Source organism: Pinus tabuliformis, chromosome 3_1, assembly GCF_031772625.1.
Source record: "Pinus tabuliformis cultivar Carrire ecotype Pingquan chromosome 3_1, CPIR1, whole genome shotgun sequence".
In the NCBI taxonomy this organism is placed as follows: domain Eukaryota; kingdom Viridiplantae; phylum Streptophyta; class Pinopsida; order Pinales; family Pinaceae; genus Pinus; species Pinus tabuliformis.
In genome coordinates, this window is record NC_142301.1 from 81,476,113 (window position 1) to 81,497,742 (window position 21,630).

Consider the following 21,630-nt stretch of genomic DNA (forward strand, 5'->3'; position numbering starts at 1 on the left):
GAGGAATTCATATTGACAATTTATTTTTGAAAATTATGCATACATGTTTCCAAAAATTGACCTAAAATCCGTCACCCAAGATTTTTCGTTAAAATATTTTTTGAAAATAGTTGGTTTTAAATCAACAATATCTCATATGCCCATGCTTAGATTTAGACGGCTCTTTTTATTTTTAAATGGGGTATTTTTTTAAGAGGAATTGAGATATGTAATTGGTGTTTAATAACTCTTCACCAAAATTTCCAAATCTGATCTGCAAGCTTGCCACCCACAATTATTCCCAAAAAGCTCCTGTAAAAAGAGAAAAAAAATCACCCCCCTGTTGGAAAATGTAACTATGTTCAGTCTTCATTAATGTAATTGAGTCATCATGTAATGTACTTGTCAAAAGAATAAAGAATTTTTTTATTATTATTGTAGCAATGACTTATTAAAGCACGGGTTTCATGATTATATTAGTCAAAGTCTCCATTGTGGACTCCTAGGGTTAATATTGAGTTATAAAGTCATTGTACATTCAAAGAGACCCTTCTTTGGATTTTGTATCTTGTAAAGAGGTTTAGTATTGAGTCAAATATGATTTATATATCCTCCACATCAATTCTTCCTAAGAGAGATCAACTCGGCCTCAGGACCCTAATTTGACCCACAAGAAGCCTATAAATACAAGCTAGTCAAAGTGATTTGTAACATCATCTCTAAAGCTAGTGCAATATCTAAAGAGTAGCTCGAGAAGTGTGGAGATTTTTTGGGAAGCCAAAAGAAGTGTGAGTTTGGGGAAGTCTAAGGAGAGGAATAAAATCGAGCTTTTGGTGTCTCTCTCTCTTTGTTTCGTGATCTAGATTGGGGGATCAAAGTTTGCCGGAAGTTGCTGCCTAGTCGAAGTTTGCCAGAACTTGCTTCCTAGTCAAAGTTGTTGGAAGGGATCGAATATATGCAAGGCTAACTTGCTGTGGAGGGAAGGTCTAGTCTTCATCTAGAGTGAAGAGTCTTAAATAATACTATTTAAAGGAAGAATTATCTTGACTGGGTTTTCCCCTTGAGGGGGTTTTGTGTTGGAATATTGCCTATATCTTGTTCCTCTTGTTTTTTGATCTTCATACGAACATAATATGTTAATTCCTTGATGAAATATAAGATAATAAAAAGGTAAAATAAGTCAACGCACTCGCAAGTAATTATGAAGAAAGGAGAATCAAACCCTAATATTACTACTTTGATTTTCCTACATGGTATCGAAGCTAAGGTCAAGAAGAGTCAAAGATCACTTTGGTGGCATGGATTCTCCCTCTATGATGAACTACATAAGAATGGGTTGCAACACTGCTGGAAGTCGGATCAAGAAGGTCATCTACTACTTTCTCAACAAGGTCAAGAGTCAAGGATTCTTGGCTGCCCTTACAAGTTCTCTTACGGATGACAATGCATGGATCATTAATAGTGGAGCATTGAGTCACATGATAGGTGAAAGTAATAAACTTCATACACCATCAAAGGATCCATATTCTCATGCAATGGAATTGGGTGAAAACAAAAGCTATGTTGTTAGAGGCTTGGGATCAACATCATTGAATCTGGATAAGGGATCAAAGCTACATCTCAATAACATTCTATATGTTCTACGGTTGAAAAAGAATTTTCTTTTTATTTATTGTTTAGAAGATAGAGGGGAAATAGTTGCTTTTGATGATTAAAAAGTATTGGTCTGGGGAAAATACTCTAGCATTGATAAAGCTAGGGTTACTGTATTTTGTGAAGGAAGTCTTTATAGGGTCATTACACCACCTCCTCAAGCCTTGGTTCATATGGAAATAAGTCCAATTGAGTTATGGCATAGGAGGTATTCTACATTATCAGGTCATCCCTACTCTTAGTCATATAGTTCATGGTATTCCTAATATGAAGTTAGATCATGAAGGTGTGTGCAAGGGATTCTCTTTGGGAAAACATACTAGAAATCAATTTCATAATAGTGAAACTAGGTCTAAAGAAATATTAGACCTCATCCATTTCTATCTGTGTGGGCCCTTGTCTGACAAATTACTTGGAGGTCATCTCTACTATGTGAGATACATTGATGACCATTTTAGAAATACATGGCTCTACCTCCTCAAAACAAAAAATCAATTATTTGATAAGTTCAAGGAGTTTAGGGCTGAAGTGGAAACCCTAACTGAAAGAAAGGTAAAAACTCTAAGGTCTAACAATGGTGGGGAAAACAATTTTAAGGAATTGATTGCATATTGTAAGGAACTGGGTATTAAGAGGGAGCTCATTGTTCCCTATTATCCCAAACAAAATGGATTGGATGAAAGGAAGAATATGTCAATTGAAGAAGGCATTCGAACAATGGCCCTCGATCAAGATCTACTAAATTTTTTATGGGGAGAAGCAATGATGATTGTTGTACACATTCCAAGTAGAAGTCCTCATAAAAGTCTCCATAATACAACACATGAAGAAGTATTATCAGGAAAGAAGTTGTGTATGGATCACCTCCGAATATTTGGAAGTCTAGCATATATCCAAGTTCCAAAAGACAATCGAAAAAAGCTAGAATCTTCAAGTATCAATGGAATATTCATTGGTTATAGTCTTTCCTCAAAAGAATATAGAATATACATAAAGGAATGAAGACACATTGAAGTAAGCAGGGGTGTCACATTCGATGAAAATAAAGCATACAAGAAATAAAGGGATATTCCTATTGATTATGATGATGAATACGTTCCCATATTTGAAGAAGAAGAATTTGAACATGAAAACTCTAATACAAATATCGAAGAAGGACCAATTGAGCCTATTCAATTGGTGGCTATCCCAAACCCAAGGAAGATGCCAAATTGGTTGAAATCTACATTAGAAGATGCTTAAGGACATGAAGTTGTGAAAGGTTCCTTCAGGGAAAGTAAGAAACCAAATAGATATTCTCGCTATGCTACATATATGATAAAGTTAATTGAATTCGAACCATTTACATTCAAGAAAGTTGCACATGAATAGGTTTTGAAGAAGGAAATGAAGGAAGAATATCAATCCATCATGAAGAATGGGGTTTGGGAGACTGTTCCTAGACCTAGTGACAAATCAGTTGTCTGTTATGAAACCAACTCAAGAAGAGATAGAAAAGATAGATCAATGCCTTAGAATTCAGCCTCTTCGAGGGGGCAACCTCCTTTACATTACATAAATGAACAATTCTTGGATGATTCAAATGAAAAAACCTCCTTTCTATATATAGGAGTCTAAGGAGTCACAATATAATCCAGTCGACCTAACAATAATAATATAAAGCCACAAAAATAATAATAGAGGGATTCCATGGGGCACAGTAATAACAATATGGGGGCAATAGGGGCACAAAAGTATTAATAAGGGGTATAACTACAATAGTAATGAGGTAATCACTAGTATTATAGGGACCCAACATGCCCCTCTCCTTCAAAAAAGTGTTTTCCTCAACGCTTGAGTAGTTCTGGATACTTCTGCATAAAATTCTCATCCTCCCATGTGGAATCTTCAGCGGATAAGTTCTTCCACTTGATAAGATACTTTGAAATTGATCGATTTCGTAGCTGTCGAGTTCTTGTTTCTGTGACTGCTTTCGGTTCCAATATAATTTTTCCTTCCTCGTCAAGTTCTGGCAATATTGTTTGAACTGGGAGCTTGTCGCCTATAACCTTCTTCAAACATGAAACATGGAAAACTGGGTGCAATCGAGAAGCTGCAGGAAGCTCCAATTTGTATGCCATAGTACCAATCTTTTGCAACACCTTGTACGGACCATAATTATTTGGTGATAATTTATTATCCTTCTTAGCTTGCTTGAGGGACATTTTCTTATATGGTTGTAGCCATAGGAATACCCAATCACCTAAATCAAAACTTCTTTCACTACGATGTTGATCTGCCTGTTGTTTCATTCTATTATGTGCCAACACGAGGTTATCCTTTAAGAGTTGGAGGACTTATTGTTGATGTTTGATGTGATGTTCCACTGGCTGAACCTTATAATTTTCTCTTAAATATGATGTGATGGATGGTGGTTGATACCCATAAAGTGCCATAAATGGGGTCATTTTTGTTGTTGTATGGAAGGAAGTGTTATACCACCATTCAACCAAAGGCAACCATTTGACCCATTGTGTCTGTTTATCAGATACAAAGCAATGAAGATATCCTTCCAAACATTTGTTTACTATCTTAGTTTGCCCATCAGATTGAGGATGATAAGATGAGCTATGAGCTAACTGAGTATGAAGACAAGAAAATAATTTTGTCCAAAAATTTCCAGTGAAAATGGGATCTCTGTCACTTACAATAATCTTTGGGTTTCCATGTAGCTTTTGAATTGTTTCCATAAATGCAGTAGAAACTGTACTAGCTTTAAATGGATGTGATAATGCACAAAAGTGTGCATACTTGGTAAGTCTGTCAACTACCACCATGATGACACTCTTTCCCTCAGACTTGGGTAAACCTGTGATAAAATCCATTGAAACCTCCTCCCAACGTTGGCTTGGAATGGATAAAGGTTGTAATAGACCCGGTGTCTTAATTGTTTCAACTTTATTTTGTTGGCAAACCAAACATTCCACCACAAACTTTTGAATATTTGTTTTAAGGCCATCCCAAAAAAATTCCTTCTTAACCCTGTGGTAAGTTTTTAAAAATCTTGAGTGCCCTCCTAAGGGAGAAGTGTGCAATTCCATAAGAATCTTTTGTTTTAGCGGGGAATTATTACAGAGGTATAAGCGATCTTTGTACCATAACGAATCATTTTTCCAGCTAAATGTATCAGACATACTGGAATCTTGTTGTAACTTTCGAATAAGTTCCCACACTTCTTCGTCATTCTTCCATTCCTCCCTTGCTTCGTTTATCCAATCTGGTTGGATAATAGAAATAGCACCCAACAATGCTTCCACATCCTCATCCTTTCTTGAGAGTGCATCTGCCACCACATTTTGCTTCCCTTTTTTGTAGATGATTTCAAAGTCATAACCCAACATCTTTGTGACCCACTTTTGTTGCTCTTCAGAGGATAATCTTTGTTCTAAAAAGTATTTAAGGCTATCATGATCCGTTTTTACCTTGAAGTGTCTTCCCATTAGGTAGAGTTGCCATTTCTTAAGTGCATGGAGTATTGCCAACATTTCCTTCTCATAAATAGCTTTGCTTAAAAAATTTCCCTTGATTGGATGACTTTCAAAAGAAATGGGTCTTTCATCTTGCATTAGAACAGCACCAATTCCATTTCCTGAAGCATCACATTCCACAATAAAGGTTTTTGTGAAGTCCGGTGTAGCTAAGACTGGTGCTTGGCACATTGCCTCTTTAAGATGTTCAAAGGCCTTTGTTGCTTCCGGAGTCCATGAAAATGCATCTTTTTTCAATAATGTTGTTAGAGGTGCTTCTATTCTCCCATAATTCTTAACAAACTTGTGATAATACCTTGTCAACCCAAGAAATCCTCTCAGATGCTTTATGGATGTGGGGATTTTCCATTCCTTAATGGCTTTAATTTTGCTAGGGTCTACCTTAACTCCTTCATGAGATACAATATGACCCAGATATTCCACCTCCTGGACTCCGAAGAAACATTTGGATCTTTTTGCATATAATTCTTTCTCCTCCAATAGTTGTAGCACCCTGTCAACATGTTCAACATGATCCTTCCAAGACTTGCTGTAGATTAGTATATCATCAAAAAATACTAACACAAATTTTCTAAGGAATGGTTTGAAAATTGAATTCATCAAACCTTGAAATGTTGAAGGTGCATTGGTAAGGCCAAAAGGCATGACAAAAAATTCATAATGACCCTCATGAGTTCTAAATGTTGTTTTCATAATGTCTTCAGTCTTCATTCTGATTTGATGATATCCTGAATGAAGATCCAACTTGGTGAAGTAAATTGATCCATGCAATTCATCCAACAATTCATCAATGACAAGAATGGGGAACTTATCTTTAATACTAAGCTTGTTGAGCTCCCTATAATCCAGACACATGCGCCATGATCCATCCTTCTTGTGCACCAATACTACTGGAGCATAGAAAGAACTTTGACTCGGTTGAATTATACCAGCCTCTATCATTTATGCAACCATACGTTCAATTTCACTCTTTTGGACATAGGGATATCTGTACAGCCTAATGTTTGGAGGAACACTTCCTGGAATCAGATGAATAACATGATCATGATCACGCATAGGTGGGAGAACTTTGGGAGTCTCAAATACCTTGGAATGATTGTCCAGGACTTTTTGGAGATCTGGAGAAATAGATGATTCCGATGTGGAAACATCTAGAGAACATAATTGTGCAATTACACCTCTTTGCTCCTTTTTTAGAAGCTTTGTCATACCATTAGAGCTGATTATCTTTCCTGGTTTCCCTGCAATACCCCTTAATTCAACTTCCTTTCCTTCCGTAGAAAATTTGATGAAAGGTTCTTGAAAATTAAAAGCTATTTTACCCAAGGATTGTAGCCATTGGACTCCTAGTACAACATCAACACCTCCCATTGGGATGGAAAGAATTGGGCTAGTCAATACATATTCTCCCATGGATAGCTTGATATTATGGCACTTTCCAGAGCAATTTATTGTTCTTCCATTTGCAATCATCACTTGACACTCTGGTGCTGGATATAGGAAGCAATTCAATTCTTTTGCTACCTTACAATGAATAAAATTGTGGGTGCTTCCTGAATCAATCAACACTATTACCTTTTTCTTCTTGATTTGTCCTTTTATCTTGATGGTTTGAGGAGTGGTAATTCCCGCCAATGCATTACAAGATATGGTCAGATTTATTTGTTCTTCATCTAAGCTTTGTTCCTGGAGTATATCCTCTTCTTTTGACCTTTCTTGCTCCTTTTCTTCTTCCTCTTCACAATCTATGTAGAATAATGTCTTCTCAGCACACTTATGACCTTTAGTGTATTTGCTATCACAACTGTAACAAAGCCATTTTGATATTTTTTCTTCCAATTGTTGTGGTGTCAACATTATAGGTTGTGGAAGACTAGGGGCAACAACACTTCTGTCTTTATAGATGTGAGTGGTATGCTTCTTGGTTGCCATAATTTTGCTTTCCACTTTTCTTGCTAACCTGAATGCCTTCTCTAATGAATCAGGTTCCCAAAGGTGAACATCATGTTGGATATTATCCTTTAAAGACCCTATGAACACATCAATCCTATGCTCCTCTGGAATATCTTTTACCCTTATGTTAAATTTTTGGAACTCCTCAATGTGCTCCATTATTGAACCCTTTTGTTTGAGACTTATCAATTGGCTAAAAAAAGTCTTGCTTTTTGTATCCTCATAATGTGCTATCAATTCTTCTGTAAAATTACCCAAGGGATAAATTGTTTACGAGAGCAAAGCCATTGATACCATACAAACTGATTTGGTTCCAAATATAAAGTTGCCATACTTACCTTTTGTGTGTTTTACACATTATTGAGATCGAAGAATTGCTCCATCTGTAATATCCATGTGGCGGGATCCTTGCCATCAAACTTCCTCATATCGATTTTTGGAATATGGTGAGTCTTTGATCCAACATTAGAGTCTATGGAATCATAATTAACATTTCTTTTGTTCTCATCATGAGTTTCCTTTAGTACCCTTTCACCCTTAGTGACCATTTCTTGTAGCAACTTATTCATATTTATCTTCAATTCTTCCCTTTGATCATCCATGCCATCAATTTTAGCTTCTACGCCTTTCTTTAAACAATCCATCTTAGCTTCTACACCTTTCTTTAAACCATCCATCTTAGCTTCTACATCTTTCCCTAAACCATCCAGCTTAGATTTTGTTGCTTTTTGTGCAAGTGACACTTGTTGCACTTGTTCCTATAATTTTGATATATCATATAGAATTTCTTCTTCTTCTTCATTAGTCATGCTAGAGCTTTCAGGTTCCTTACTAGGTTTTTGCATTTTCTTTCCTTGGGGCATCAGTTACCAATAATAATGCTCTATTATGCCCTTTGAATTCCTTCAAAATAAATTTTCAAACCAAGCTTAAGAAAAAATTTAAGAAAATCTACACACTTTTTTTTCACTTTGTAGGAGCTCGATATTGACTCTGATGTATCTCTATACTTTCTGATCATCTAGTTCTGAATTTGTGACCTGTAGTAGCCCTTTGTGTCCTCTTTCCAATGCCACAAGTCTGACCCAAATTGGATTCTCCAAGGAAGAGTTACGCGAAATCTCCCACAGTGACCTGATTATAGACTAGTTCAGTAGAGCGAACTTGTACGACGTGCCACGAGTCACTGTTTCGACCTTTGGATTTGAAAAATTCATAAAAGAAACTATATTCTGTCCTCTTTCTGTACCTTCTTACGAAATTTCAATCTGATCCCCAGAGAGAAAGTTATGACTATTTTCCCCAGGTCACCTATTTGGAATGTAATTCAGGAGTCTGCAAAAAGACCAACTTCCTTAGATCATATCTTCGCAAATATAGCGCGAAAAGGTCTAAAATTCGGACCTGAGGTTCAGTGCGATTTCTTCTCAAATGGGTTTTTTTTGCAACTTCTGAAACGTCGCAGAAAAAAACGGTATAGCGAAAATTCCATGACGACCTGTTTGGAGCAGCGAAACCCTTGAATCCAAAGCTCTGATACCAAATGTTATGAAACCAGCTCAAGAAAAGATAGAAAAGATAGATCAATTCCTTAGAATTCAGCCTCTTCCAGGGGGCAACCTCCTTTGCATTAAATAAATGAACAATTCTTGAATGATTCAAATGACAAAACCTCCTTTCTATATATAGGAGTCTAAGGAGTCATAATATAATCCAGCCGACCTAACAATAATAATATAAAGCCACAAAAATAACAATAGAGGGATTCTGTGGAGCATAGTAATAACAATATGGGGGAAATAGGGGCACAACAATATTAATAAGGGGTATAACTACAATAGTAATGGGGTAATCACTAGTATTATAGGGACCCAACATTGTCACATCAAATTGGATCTCTAAGATCAAACATGTTGTTGATGGAAGTATAAACAAGTACAAAGAAAAATTTGTTGCAAGGGGTTTCTCTAAAATGGAAGGCATTGGTTATGAAGAAACTTTTTCACCTACAACAAGGTACACTACCATTTCATCGTTTCTTTCATTGGTTGCTACAATGGGGTGGAATATCCATAAAATGGATATTAAAACCATGTTTATGAATGGACCATTGATGAGGAAAAGTACATCAAACAACCCAAGTCATTTGAGGTGAATAGCAGGGACTCTCATGTTTGTAGAGTTAAGAAGGTCCTATATGGTTTGAATCAAGAACCTAGGGAATGGTATGCAAGTAAGGGTACATATCTACTTAGAATTGGGTGCGTGAAGAGTTTTACTAATATGAATATCTATATCAAGGTTGCGAATAATGAGACCATCATTATTCTACTATATGTGGATGATGTATTCATCACAGTTGTGGACCGAAGAATTCAATAATGCAAGAAGATGTTGATGACTAAATTTGGAATGAAGGACCATGACTGGTGAACTATTACCTAGGTCTAGAAGTATGGTAGAGACTCAGGGAGATATATTTGGGGCAAGGAAAGTAAATCATCAAGTTATTACAAAAATTTGGGATGATGGATTCCAACTTGATGACTAATCCTATGATCATCAACCTCAAGATGTTGAGGGGGTCTGACTCTAGTCTAGTGGATCCTACCTCATATTGAGAGTTAGTGGGTTCCCTAATGTATCTACTAAATACAAGTTTAGATATATATTTTCTAGTGAACATTCTCAGTCAGTTTTAGTTCGAGCCTCATCATGATCATTAAATAGCTGCCCAACCTATATTCATGTATATATGTGTCACTATACATCACTGGCTAAAGTATGATAGTAAGGAATTCAAGCTAATTGGATTCACAAACTCTTATTGGGGTGGCAGTGAGAGCAATGGAAGGCGTACTACTAGAGAATGCTTTAGTCCAGGAGTTGCTATGATCTCATGGATGAATAGTGTTGACCACTACTTGTCAACTACCTTGTAGCAGTGCACATTTTTTCAAAGGAATTCCTTCATGTTTGAGTAGTCATATATCCAGGATTCATCAGTCATCAATCTATCAGAGTTATAAACCTATTCTGCAATGTTTGTAATGTATATGATTATGGTAAGACCATATACCTAAGTAACAACCTATGGAAGCCTATTATTTTGACGATGATTTTCATCCTAGGAGGTTTTTTGTCTTACTGATTCATCCGTATTTCTAAACACGGATGATCGATGGAGTTTTCCCCTCTTGCCTCACTCCGAAGCTAGGGTGGAATTTACTGTCAAGGTTTTAGGTGAGTCCTAGTGTTCTAGTTGAGTCTTTTGTAAAAGTGATTTGGGTATGATTTAAGCTAGTTGGCCAGATTATTTTGTCACAAGTCACTTGATCTACTAGATCATATTAATCGTAGAATTGTGTAAATTACTAAGGGTCTATGTCTAAAGGTGTTTTCCCCTTTCAAGGGTTGAGTTAATTATAATATATTGATGTAAAAATTATTTTGGTGCATGGTCCCTCATATTTAGACACCATGACCTAAATATTTAAGGGTGGAATAATTTATTAATACCCTTTAGTATCAATTAATTAATTTTTCGAGCCAAAATAAATTAAAATTCTAAGCTAGGAAATTAATTGATTTTTATTTTTTGGTTTTCTGGCAAAAATGTGGTTAAATAATTAGCCAGAATTTGGTCAAAAAATAAAAATGAGAGAAAAATAAAATCTCTCCAAGTGAAAATTATTAAAAAAGTGAATGTGCACTTTTCAAGAAGGGAATCTCCACAAATCAAGTAAGAAAAAATTGAAGAAAATACTTTTGGCCTAGAAGAAAGGAATTAATTCCTAGAAAATATCGATTTTTTAATGAAAATCGAATCCATGGTCCAAGTTAGTTAAGAGAATGGGGATTTTTCGAGGAGAAAATGTTAGAAAAAATATTTTTGGGACCAAGAAAAAAGGTAACATCAGGGAATTCAAATTTTTTCTCAAGCAATCTATGGTGGATATCATTTTGACATAGATCAATCATTTAACGGTGCACCTCCATGGAAATTGCCATTATTCACTTGGAAGCCTCTAGAGCTCTCATTTTTTCTATATAAGGAAGCATATGCTCCTCATTGTATCATCTCTTAATGTTGTGCTCAGGGCTTTTATTCTTGACTCTCTCTATGTTTTGAAATAATAATACAAAAGTCTTTGGAGTGAAACATTGTGGCTCTTCTCTTATGGATATGGTAATCAACTCTTGAGCTTAATTTTCTACTGGTGATTTTATTTGTTACTTCATTTGGTTACATAGAATTACTAGTGTATAACAATCTTACACTGGTAGTTATATCTCGAAAATATTTTAGGATTGGGAGTGGCTAGTGTGTTTTTTTTTAAGTTCCTAGAATTTTCTTCTATTATTTTTCATGTCCCATTTGAATCTAACAAAATATTTCCAAGGTGCATAGAAAATATTCAGTTGAAACAGATCTCAAGTGTAAGGGGAGGATTTTTCTTAAGTTAACCAACTCTTGAGTGATTAAGAAGGAGAGTCCATTATGTTTTACTTGAAGGATTTATTTATCAAATTTGTTGTAGCTTTTTGGATTTTAGCTAGAGGAAAGTTTTATTTATTTAAATTTTCTTTAAATCATTGAACTTAATAGAAAAGATCTACTATCTAGAGCTAGTTACATTGTAAAGATTTGTAAGTGATATTTGAATTACTTTATTTTGAATTTTTGTAAATAATTTTTTTTTCTTAATATTTGTAAATATTTCAAACTTTATAATAAGTTTATTTAATCTTTATGCATATGATTATTTTTTTCTTGTATATATTTTTCGTCTTCAAAAGAGAGCGTAGTTTCCCTTTTCTTTTTTCTTTTGTTTGCAGGTGACATCTTGAAGAGTTTGGAGGGAGCTGAGTAAAAAAGGGAAAAAGTAAAATAAAAATAAATGAAGGTTTTCATTACAAAAATATTTATAAATATTTTTTGAGTGTCTCCTTATCCATTGTTTCATTTTTAGACTTAGGTATATGTATTTATATATTTAAAAGAGGAAGACAACAAGCCTTTTTAGGCTCTAAAACCCTTTGATATTTTTCATACATTTTTTTAAGTGTCCCATAATTCTTTTGTGAGGGTTTTTTTGGCATCGTCGTAGAAGTTTAATACTCACATATTTAAATCTTCCAGCCATTATTCTACTTTACAGTGATCACTCAGTAGTTTGGGGAGAATTTATCATTATTTTTCCCATTGAAATTTCTGCGAGCCGCTAGGTTTTTTTCAAGTTAATTCTGTATGCAATTTTTTTGCAGGTTTCTTGGAGTTGTTTGAGTAGGGTTTTAGGCATTATTTTGCCAGAAAAAATTTTGTGAAGTGCTAGGTCTTCTATGTATTTCATTGTGTATCAAATAGTGGTCATTTGCAGTGAGAAAATAAGAGGTTTTGAAGAAGTTCTAGACATTGTTTTAGAACATTTTTTTTTTGGGTTTGAAACCTTGTTTTTTGGCACCTAATAGAACCATACGAAACCTCTCTTGCTTGAGGGAAGAGAAGCAAAGTTTGAGACTCAAGATTTGGTGCAGAGATCACTGTTAAGATTATTGATAAAAAAATTTGTGTAGCCATTTTGAAGGAGATTAACTTTTGGGACATGATAAAATTTCCCTCTCAATTAATAAAATCTAATCTAATTTTTTTTTTGAGTCAGTCGAGAGTCTTTTTATCCATAAATTTTCAAGGCTTAAGGCCTTGAGTTCTAGTCAGTTTGCTCAAATATCAAATAAATAAAAAAGGGTTTAAACCATTTTCTGGGTTTTCTTTATTGATTTTTTACAGAGGTCGTGTGCTTGAAAGATTATCTTATCATTAGACAAGGGTTCCAAGCCATTTTGTGGCTCAACGATTTTCATTTTCTTGAGGGCTACATACTTTTCTTGGATTATTTCGCTTAAGTTTTCGTCCTTTACCATAAACTTCATATCAACTAACCCTTGTATTTTTGTCGAGATCTAACATTTTTTTGGTAGGGGTCTCATTTAATTTTTGCAAAAGAAACTATTGGGGTTTGTTGTGTTCATTCCAATTTTCTTCAAACAATGTGAAGCTTGAACCTTAAAATTTTCCCCATATATATTTTAATAATGAATTTAGAATTTTTTTTGTTTTACTGTAAAGATTGTGATCATTATCGAGTGACTATCTTGAAATTTGTTCTTGATTGCGGATATAATTTGGTTTTGGGGATTTTAAGCAGCTGAAATTAATAGATTAAAATTTTTGAGAGAATTCAATCCTTTTAAAGGAATTTTTTTTTGATATTTGAGAATGATTTTCATTGATAATTTTTAAGAGGTGAACTTCTCACTGAGCTTCAAACCATTGCTGCACAGACTCATCATCCATTTTCTGAGCTTGGATTTCAGATTTTTAGAGGTTATTGTCTTCCAAACAGTGAGCAAGTTTAAATTGTCAATCCATTTTCTATTTGTAAACAATAAGTTAGAAGGTTCTTACTATACTTTTTTTCAAGTGTTCTTTTTGGGTGGATCAACATTATTTTTTTTGCAGGAGTAGTTATCAAGTAGCTTTAAAAAACCTGAAACTTGCCACTTGTTGACTGTGTCTTCAAAGTCTAACATCTGTTTCACAATGAATATACATTACTAGTGGCAAGTGTCTTCCTAGCAGAGACAATATTTGATCTGGGACTGCTTCAAATGAAAAGATTGCATCCTCTTATCTAAGTCAAGAACCTTTCCTTTGCAGTCACGCTGTTGTAGATCCAAATAGTTAAGGATTGACCATTGAAGTAGTTACAACTATCATAAGTGTATTTGCCTCTCTTTTGAGGAGGTTTTTTGTTTTGTAAATATATTATCTCTATTCTAAACTCCTTGACATCAAGAACCATTTAATCTATCAAAGGGATCCTTTTCCTGTGTAATTCCCATTAATAGAAGTTTATCTTTCTCTTGGGGAGCTTGGGATCTTCATCCCTTGGCATCCTGTTTCTCCTTATTTAGGGAGATTTTGTGTTTGGCTTTGTAACCATGGGGGCTTAACTGGGGGAGCAATACGAGACCACGTGGGTTCATATTCAGGTATACATATTGTGGAAAAAATGATATAATATATTTGATATAAAGTGGGAAAGGGGTTTTATATTGATAGGTATAGAAAATGGAGCTCAAAGTTATTGAAAAAATATAAAGGGGTATATAAAATGTTAATGAAAAAATGGATACCTACAATATCTAGTGAAATTAGGGGTTTTTAAACTGGGAAGGTGTATTGTGTTTGTATTGGTAGGGGGTTAAATAATGTGATTTTAGAGGTATTTTTCAATATGTAGTCAAGTTAAGGGCCTTTTTTAATATGCCATGAACTCACTTGATATGTCAAAGGTTCATTGAGTGAAGTCCCCGTGTTTGTAACTCACTAATCTGCTCCTGCATCTCATCTCTCTAGCATGCTAGCTCTAGCTTCAATATTTGCATCTAAGTGTTTAGCATATTTCTTGTCTCTATTTCATATGCAATTGTAGATCTAAGTGGTAATTTCTTGCAATTGTAGATCTAAGTGGTAATTTCTTTAATTTCCTATTAGCAATCTCATCTGCCATAATTTATTTATTTTTACGTCATATAAGGTGTCACTTGTTCGATTATCTAAGCTAAGTGGAGAACATCTTTAGCTAGTGCTTATTAAAAGAAATTTGACTTTTGCTCTAAGTCAACATTGTCTTTGTTGTTTCATTGATCATTGTCATTAACAAGTAACCTTGTGCTTTGAAGCATTTAGCTACTTTGTGATTACAATTTTATTGATATTTTACTTTCCTTGAAGAAGCATTGTTATCATTGTAGTCCATTGAAAATATTGCGTTAATATTTTCATTCCACTTAACTAAGTTTGCATCCACCTATGTAGCTTTGTCTAATTTGGCATATTGTTATTTTGTGATACTGCTCTTGTACTATCATTTAATTTTCTTGCTCATTGTCCATTGATATTGTTGCATTTATTTGAGAATCTCTTTCAAAGCGAAGTACAAGTTTCTCTTATTCTTGCAAGGTAGATTTTATGCTTGTCTTTTAATATTGTGTCATTTCCAATACTAATACTTGTCTTCCAACATTATTTATCTTGTGACTTGAAATATCTTGCAAGTGTTGAATCTCTCCTAAGCATTGTTATAAGGAATTGGTTTATCATTGTATCTAGTCATTGTCTTATTTATCTAATTGGTATTCTCCTATTAAATATGTACTTTTCTCTTTTAGTAATCAAGCTTGCTAAATAATTTTAATAATGTTTCTTAGATAAAGAATCTCCTTGCCCTTAGTCTCCTAGACTTTTTGTTGCAACAAGTATTCCCTTTCTAACTATCCTTAGGGACTCCCCCCCTTAGCTTATCTAGGAGAGACCTTAAATGGAGTGAGTATGGAATAGGTGACAACCTCTATGTAAGGGTTGTGCCTTAAAGAATATACCTTGCTAGCTTAGAAAATTTTCCCGCACTTAGGTGTACATCTTAGGCGACAACATTTTTTGGCACCATTGCCAAGGATAAGTTTACTTTGACTCGGTTTATTCACTAACTTTCAGTTCTTATCATATTGGGTCTTTAGAGTTAGGTTCCTGTTCAAGTGGAGGCTCCACTTTTTACATTTTCTGCAAGGATTTCTACTAGAAGGAATCCAATATAGCCCTACCCGAGAACCTGAAAGGGCTCTTAGAGTTTGATTACACAAGCTTCTTTCTTGTAGACTCCTTGATAATCTTGGATAGGAAGCTATCAATGATATTCATTTGCTTTTTCTTGACCCAGTTGAGCAGGACATCATGGACTTGTTTGCCCCTTGTAACTTTGCTAACATTCAAGGTTATTTGCATGATCTTCCTGATAATGGTCTTGACAAGTTGCCATGTTTTCAAAGAAGTAATGCGGTAAGTGTTAAATCTTATCTCAAGGCATTTAGCTCTTGGTTGGGAAAATATGCTAGAGGTCCTTACTTTAATCATGAAGATGTGAAGATGAGCCTCTTTGTCCTTTCTTTAGAATAAGATGCTTTGGATTGGTTTACATTAAATCCTGATAATTCGTTTGGTTCATTGCAATTGATTATTACTACCTTTAAGGATAAGTACGAAGATAAAAAAGAAAAAAGGCACTTACTTAGAGCTATCAGCACCATAAAGAAGAATGAAAATGAGACCGTGGAAGAATTTAATAAAAGGTTTAATGGTATTGTTAGAGATTTACCTCAAGATTATAAACCTATTGATAATTCTCTCTTGGAATATTATCTCGATGCATTTAACAACGATAGATCTTATGAGGTGAGACGTGCTAAACCTAATTATTATAGGGTTGCCCAAACTTTGGCTGAAGAATTGGAATAATATAGGAAAGAATCTAGGAAATATGAGGTTTCAAGTTTTCATAGGGGTCCAAATAAATCTCGTTATTCTAAAGGAAAAGAAATTAAAGAGGTTGATCATGATCCTATTAAAGAATTGACACAAATGATTAAGAACATGGAAATTAATCAAGCAACAATGATGTTCAATCATGCTAAAGAAATCAGTGCCATGCAAGCTAGGTTGGTGTCAAATGGAAAGATTGCAAGAAAGAAATATCCAACCTAGGAATAATCGAAATAATAAAGCTTGGTAAAAGAGGGGCCCATCAAATGAGTAGAGATTGCCAAATCTACTTGAGTTTGTTCATCTTGTGGAAGAAGCTCGTCCTTATTGTAGAGCTTGTGATGCCCTTCATGATGAGGCTACTTGTTCTACTATAAGAAGAATTATGGATAGTGGAATGATTGGGACAGGTAATCAAATTAATATTGTTGGTGTTGAGCATCACTTATCCATGTAAGATTGGATGGAAGTTGTCGAAAACAATCATGATGTGGAAAATATTCATTCTTCTTATAGTATTAATAACTTTAATGATAAGAAGGAAATGATGTTTGAGCTATTTGGTGAAAAGCCTTCCTCAGAAATAATCTTGGAGATTGCTCGAGATAAAGGATTGACTTATCAGTGGAGAAATAAAGAGCAATGTGAAAATCAGATCAATGCCAGAGTTCCTAACCCTGGTTTAAATTCTAACTCTGGTTTGAATATTGATTTGGGAGGTTGGATTAATAATGCTAAGATCTTGGTTCTTGTCATAGAGATAATAAATATTCCCTCCCAGAAGGCAAAGTTATTGAAGGCTATTAATGCTCCTCTTGGTGATGCTTTTTGTGAAAAGGCTCATGAAGTTGGTTATCAAGATGCTCCAGTGTATTTACAAAGTATGGAACTAGATAATAAAGATCATCGACCATTCTATATTACTTTACTTATTAATGCTTTTCGATTGTATAATTGCATGCTAGATTCTGGTGCATTGACGTGTGTCATGACCAAAAGGGTCATGGAACAACTCAAATTAAGGATTTTTAGACCTTATCACAACATTTGTGCCATGGATTCTAAGAGAATTGAAGTGGATGGTTTAATTAAGGATTTGCAAGTGCATTTGTCCGTCTATTCTGATATAATGATTTCCATGGACATCGTTGTCATTGATGTGCCTGATGCTTGGGGTATGTTGCTATCTAGAAAGTGGGCTTTAGATTTAGGAGGGAGTATTCAAATGAATTGGACTTAGGTTACTATTCCTTCTTCTGAAGGCAATGGATTTGTAAGGCTTGATAGGGAGCTTGAAAGAATATTTCATGTGGAAGACCCCAAGAGGCCTCATAATGAGATTATAATAGAACAACCTAGCCTTGGGAATGGTGCTATTCTATCTAACTCCATATTTCCATTGGATGAAAATATTGTTGATTTAAAGAATCAAGTATGGTATATGTATTTTGATGGTGTAGCTTCTAGACATGGCAAAGGTGTTGGCATTGTGTTAAAGTCTCCCCTTTCCCATGTTTTCAAACTTGCATATGTATCGGAATTTGAAGCTACCAACAATGTAGCTAAGTATGAAGCTCTATTGTTGGGTCTTGAATGGGCAAAGGATTTAGAGATTAAATTGCTTAGTATCAAGGGAGATTCAGATTTGCTCATCATGCAAATCAAAAAAAAAAAAATCTTGTAAGAATAATAGACTCAAGAGATATCAAAATGCAGTTTGGGATACTACAAAACTTTTTAATTCTCTTGATCTTCAAGTCATCCCTAGAGAAAAGAACATCCATGCTAATCAACTTGTAGTAGCAACATCTACTTTGCAATTATCTGACGAGTTAGTAAATGATCAAGTCAAGATGGAAGTTATTTTTAGGCCTTCAATTCCTGATAATGTTGAGCATTGGCAAGTGTTTAATGATGATGGTCAAGTAGTTTGCTTCTTGAATAAATTAGAAGAATTTGAAGATTTAAACATTTCATATAAGGAGGAAGGATGCAATTGTGTTAATGATGATGTGATGAATCCTATCCCCACGTGACGACAAGCATTACAGAATCTTTTTGATAGGCATGATCCTACAAAGAAAAGAGAAGAGAAGAAGATTGTTCTAGGGGAATACATTAAAGTAAATATTGGTACCTCTAAGGATCCAAATATTGTGAAAATTGGTAAGGGTACCACGGAGGAAGAAAGGAAGAAGTTAATTGATTTAATTTATGAATATAGAGATGTTCTAGAATTTTCTCATGATGAGCTAAAAGGCTATATGGAAGATGTCATGGAACACACTATCCATTTAAAGGATGAAAATGCTAAACCCTTTCGTCAAAAACTTAGACAAATCAATCCTAAGTTAGCTCCCTTGGTTCAGAAAGAGCTTCAAAAAATGCTAGCAGCCAGAATTATTTCACATACTAGGCATTTATCATGGTGTTCTAATTTGGTGATTGTTAGGAAGAAAAATGGAACAATCAAACTTTGTGTAGATTTTAGAAACCTTAATCTAGCATGTAAAAGGGATAATTACCCTTTGCCTAAAATAGAAACAATGTTGCAAAGACTAATAGGTTTAGGAATGATGTCATTGCTAGATGGTTTCTGAGGTTATAATCAAGTATGGGTAAACAAAGAGGATCATCATAAGATAGCTTTCACGGCACCATGGGGAACATTCGAATACATAAGAATGCCTTTTGGATTGACTAACGTTGGAGCAACTTTTTAGCGAGCTATGGACTATGCCTTCAAAGGACTAATTGGTAAAATCATTGAAATATATCAAGATGACCTTACGGTTTTTTCAAAGGATGGTATTAGTCATATTGATCATCTCAGGCAATTTTTTAACAAGTGTAGAGAATTTTGAATTTATTTGAATCCCTCTAAATCTATATTTGGTGTAACTGAAGTTAAATTACTTGGTCACATCAAAGCAGAGCATATGCCTTGGTGAAGTCCCTTAAGCATTTTAGGACATATGTGGGATATTCTAAAGTTATAGCTTTTGTCCCTCATTTTCCTATTAAAGATATATTAACTCAAACTGATGGCTTAGGGACTAGAGCTAGGTGGGTCACTAAGATTCAAGAGTATGATTTGGAAATTAGGCCCACTAAGCTTGTTAAGGGTCAAGGATAGGCCCAAATGTTGATTGAAGGTAATGAGAAGGCTTTAGGCTTGATTTGTCTAAATAATTTTTCAACTTCACCTGAGCTTCAAAGGTTGGGAGAAATTGAATTGTACAAGGACATTATTTATTTGTTGCAAAATCTTACATGTCCTAACCATCTAGTTGCTCATAAGAGAAGAGATATAAGATTGAAAGCAACTAAGTATTATGTCATGAAGGATGGCCTTGGATGGAGGAATGCTGAAGGAATAATACTTATGTGTGTTGATGAAATTGAATCAAAAAATCTTATCGTTGAATTTCATTCAGGATTTTTCGGTGGTCATTATGCTGCAAAGACTACTGCCCACAAAATCCTTAGAGCTAGTTACTATTGGCCTTCAATATTCTCTAATGTGCACAAGTATGTTAGATGTTTCCAAGCTTATAAACTATTCACTGGGAAGCAAGATTTAGCAGCCCTGCCCTTATAGCCTATTGTTGTTGAAGATCCTTTTCAGCATTGGGGTCTTAATTTCATTGGGAAATTCCATGAGAATTCTAGTAATGGCTATTCATGGATCTTAACTACTACTGATTACTTTACTAAGTGGGTTGAAGTTATTCCTACTAAGAATGCCACTGAAAAAGTTGTTATGGACTTTATTGAGGATAAAATCATTACTCGATTTGGTGTCCCTCCTAAGATTACTACCAATAATGCCATGGCTTTTAGTTCTTCAAAGTTATCATTATTTTGTTTTAAGTATGGCATTATCTTTTCTCATTCATCTAACTACTATCCTCAAGGAAATGGCCTTGCAGAGTCTATTAATAAAAATCTTATAACCATTATCAAAAAGATAGTAGGAGACAATAAACAAGCTTGAGATAGCAAAATCGAGTATGCATTGTGGACAGATAGGATTACAAAGAAGAAGGATACTAGTAAAAGTTCCTTTGAATTGGTCTATGGCTTGGATGTAACTCTTCCTGGGCACCTTAAATTGCTAGCTTACCAACTCCTTCAACATTTATCTATTAACAAGTATGTTGTTCAACATGGGATTGATCAAATTGTGGAATTGGATGAAAGTGGTTGAGAAGATTTTGATAATATGTATAAAAATCAATCTAATGTTAAGAAAAGTTTTGATCAATCATCTCGAGCTAGATCTTTTCAGGCTGGAGACATGGTGCTACTCTAGGATTGTAGAAATGAAAAACCAGGAATTCATGGAAAGTTTGACAGCTTGTGGCTAGGACCTTATATCATCAAAGGACTTACTGGACCAAATTCATTTCATTTGACCACATTGGATGGTGAACCACGAGACTTACCTATGAATGGCTAGATGCTCAAGTTGTTATACAAAGATGACATTTGATGCCATAAGGGCATCTTCTATATTGTATTTCTAACCTTACACCTGGTTATTTTAGATTTTGTTTCAACATTTTTGTTTTTGTCCTTTAAAAGGATTTACTTTTCATGTTAGAAAAATATTTTTGAGCTTCTATTTCATGTGCCTATGTTATATGATGATTTTTGGATTATATTTGAATGGATGCTACTTATATGAACTTGTGTGTTGTTTGGGTGCAGATTCTGGATTCTCACATTCCTTTAGTGAAACAACGTGTCCCCAAGTAGAGCCAGATGTTGACCATTCCATGTCAACTACCCTGTAGTAGTGCACATTTTTGCAAAAGGAATTCCTTCATGTTTGAGTAGTGAAATATCTAAGATTCATCAGTCATCAGTCTATCAGAGTTATAAACCCATTATGCAATGTTTATAATGTAAATGATTTTAGTAAGACCATATACATATGTAAGAACCTAGGTAAGCCTATTATTTTGACGATGATTTTCATCCTAGGAGGTTTTTCATCTCATTGGTTCATCCATATTTCTAAACACAGATTATCGACATACTTTTCCCCTCTAGTCTCGCCCCAAGGCTAGAGTGGAATTTATAGTCAAGGTTTTAGGTGAGTCCTAGAGTTCTAGTTGAGTTTTTTGT